The sequence below is a fragment of the Marmota marmota genome, unplaced genomic scaffold (assembly GCF_001458135.2).
Source record: "Marmota marmota marmota unplaced genomic scaffold, marMar, whole genome shotgun sequence".
Taxonomy (NCBI): Eukaryota; Metazoa; Chordata; class Mammalia; order Rodentia; family Sciuridae; genus Marmota; species Marmota marmota.
In genome coordinates, this window is record NW_025999968.1 from 61,125,488 (window position 1) to 61,129,165 (window position 3,678).

Sequence of the window (3,678 nt, forward strand, 5' to 3'; positions counted from 1 at the left end):
CTCCTCATTATTTCAGGACACTTGCAACACTCCTGTCTCTAAAATATGTCCCTAACTTAGGTATTAGTGCTAAAATTCTCCATCTAAAAACCCATCAGTTATTTTACATTAGTGTTTATTTTTATTTTTTTAAATACATATGGTTCTAAAATCAAAATCTAAAATATCACAGCAAATATTTGACTTCACCCTTTAACGCCCCCGTCTCATTCCCCAACCACTTTCTACTCTTTTGCCCTTGCTTCTCTTCCCTACATACTTCTAGATGGCACAGGTACGCTACAGTTTTATGTGTGCTTGTAGATGTGCACATCTTGTTTTGGAGGTGAGAGCTGGCTCTCTCACGTCCTCTGACACTTTCCCTGACCCAGTGGGACCATAGATCTATCCCACTTGGGTTGACTGTGTGAATGTTGTTCATGCCATCACCTGTGTCCTTCTTATCAACGAAGACAATCCTTTGGAGGGAAATAGCACTTTCACCTGTGAATCAGCTGGGGTGTGAATCAAGAGTACTACCAGGGGTGGTATGGCAGGTGCTAGCTGGCATGAGGCTAGGGGCATGGACACTCTCCTGTCTGGGCCATCTGGGACTGGGCAGACTTGCTTCTCCATACCCAGTCATGTTGCTGGATTGGGAGATAGCTCCTCTGCATATAGCCTCTTGCCAGCTCTGTACCCATGGCCTAGTATGACGCCTGCAATATAGAGCATGCTTAATCACGGGAGGCCTTTCATTCTGTTCATTACCACTAACATCAGTGACTGAATGTGCATCATCTTTATTCAACAATTAGTGCACCACACTGCTAGAACTCTTGCTTCTTGATCTGGGAAAATAAAATGGGTCCCTCTTCTGCACATTAAGTAATCAGGTTCTGATTTTCCTTTCCTTCTCTCCCTAATGGTCTTTAATGCTTCAGTGCTCTCTTAGCACAAGGCATTTTCTCAAGTTCTAAAGCCCAGTGTTCTCGGGCTGCCTGCAGGGCAGCTGCTGTTCCCCGTCAGACCCGGCTTGCCTTTGGCCTTGTCTTGGCCCTTCTGAGGAGTGGGCTCCTCACCTGCATGGCATGCTCACCATGTTTGGGGGTTAAAATACTGAAGAAAAACCATGGGACTGAAGTCATTATCAAGCAAACCAAGATAGGTGTGATGTGACCCCCAGGAAGAACAGAGATAGATAAGGGGCATAGCGCTTATTTAAGAAAATTATGACAGAAAACTAACAAAATCTAGAGATGGAAATGTACATTCAGATCCATAGGTACTATAGAACCCCAAATAGACAAAATATCAAGTAACTTCCACCAAGACACATAATCAAATTCTTGAAAGTCAGAGGCAGAGACATTTTTGAAAGCAGCAAAAGAAAAGCAATTTGTTACACACAGGAAAGATTACATACATAAGATTATAACATATTTCCTAGAAAAAACCTTACAGGCCAGGCAGGGGTAGGACGATATATAATTAAAATTCTGAAGGAGAAAGATCCTGCTGGTCAAGACCATTATCCTCAGCAAGAATGTTCTAGAGAAATGAAGATTTTCCAAGACAAAAGCTGTGGCAGTTTATCACCATGGGACCTATATTTTATCTCTTTTTTTGTTGTTGTTTGTTCTTCAATATAAAACATTTAATGTTTAAAAAAAAAAAAAAACTGTCAGGGCTGAGGTTGTAGCTCAGTGGTAGAGCACTCACCCAGCACAGATGAGGCCCTGGGTTTGATCTCAGTACCACATAAAAACAAGTGAGTAAAAATAAAAGTTGGGGCCTGGGTATCTAGCTCAGTTGGTAGAGTGTTTGCCTAGCATGCACAAGGCCCTGCGTTCTTAGTTTATGGTGATTGTTTCTTAACGGCAACCTCATGTACACCGTAAATGTATACAATTTTTATATGTTAGTTTTACCTCGGAAAAACTTTTAAAAAGCAAGAACTGACTCAATGATGAGGACCTCCCAGTGGTCTTGAGCTTGTATATACCTTTCAAGCATAAAACCTGACATGGTCATGGGGACACTCACACGTTTTCATTACCAAATATAAAATGTGTTATTTGGAAGTTTTGCACACGCCATCTCCTTTAAATATATTTTATATGCTGCTTACAATCACATAAAAGATTAATATAAAATTTGATGTTTATTAACATTTAATCTTTATTGGATCATAAGGTTAATATTTTCAGCCAATATTCTGCATGGGCCTTCAGTTCCCCTCTGGTTCCAGTGTGCCATGCAACTAGGGTCATTTTTTTTCTGAAGGAAGATGTGACAACCTCAGGACAACCTGTCCTGTGTCACATTGCATTCATGCGGTTATCGAACATGGATGAGTGCCTTCTGACACAGGAGGGGACGCCAGGCATCTCCCCAGGCCCTTCTAAGGGCAGGAGAAAGGTTTATGAGAAACTAATACCAATCCATGAGGTTTGCTCAGTGCTTCGACTGGGTGGAGGAGAAGCTGGCATCAGGAGGGCCAGGGCAGAAACATGAGAGTGTGAAAAGCCCATGCTTTGGGATCTGAAGAGCTGTCCTAGGGCTTTGAGCAAGACAAGAGTCAGCTGCAGAAGTGGTTTCAGGCTGTCCGGGGTGTGGAATAGCTGGAGGGTTGTTAATTAGGTAGACAAGATCACATTTGGCTTTCAGGGGTCTTGCTTTTCGGTGCCTCCCAGTCCTGTGGCCAGCCTCACGTGACAGAGAAGCCCTGATCAGAGCCAGTGACCTGTGCCAGGAGTGGGGAGATGACTTGAAAGAGACATGAGAGTCAGGTTGGGCTGGTTTGGTGCCCACTAGGAATGGAGTAAGGAAGGAGAACTGGGAGAGAGAAAGAGACCTAGCCAAAGGGAGAGAGAAAACTGGAGCCCTGGGCTGCCTTCCTTGTGGGATATTGGCCAAGAGGCTCCTGAAGCTGGCTCAAGAGCAGCTATAAGCTGGGCACATTTTCTTCCTGAGTGCAGAAGTCTTCTTAAAAGCCTAAATACGCTACCCAACTCTGCAAACAGCAGGGGATAGCACAGCATTCCTCAAACAGAGCAAGTCCTGAGGGTATACTGTGCAGCCTCCTCCAGACAGGCCTCAGGAGACAGCCTCAGGGTGCCTGGGCAGGGCTTGGTGTGTCTGGATTTTACAGCCAGGCCTGGGATCAGGTGGCCGGCATCTTCCTGGAAAGTTTGCTTCCCGCCCCAGTTTGCTTTCCCAGGGAGGTCTCTGGGCTGGGCTTGGTTGCCATCCGTGTTGTACAGGGTTTCCCTAGGACATAATCAGACCCCCTACTCAGCTGTCCAGGGCCCCCGTTTTGGCCAGAGGCAGGCGCAGTTTGGAGAACAGTCGTTCCGGGGATGAAATGGAAGCTTCTGCCAGGGCACCCCACCCATTGCTCTGCACGTGGGCTGCAAGTGTCACACTCCCAGGTGTGATCCATGTTAGTTCCACGTAGCCATTTCCGTGTGCCCGCTTTTACTCTGTGGGATGCTAATCTTCATGATCCGATGTGACTTATTGTGTCGCGATAAGACAATAGGAACAAAAGCCAGAAGGCCAAGAAAGACCCTCTTTAGTGCCCGGGCTCTGTGGGAGTCCGGTCCTTCCTCAGGAACTCGTCCCCGCTGTTGCCTAGAAGCCTAAGAGCGGCCCTAAGGACAAAGGGCCGGCGGTGCTGAGACCCGCCGACGCTGG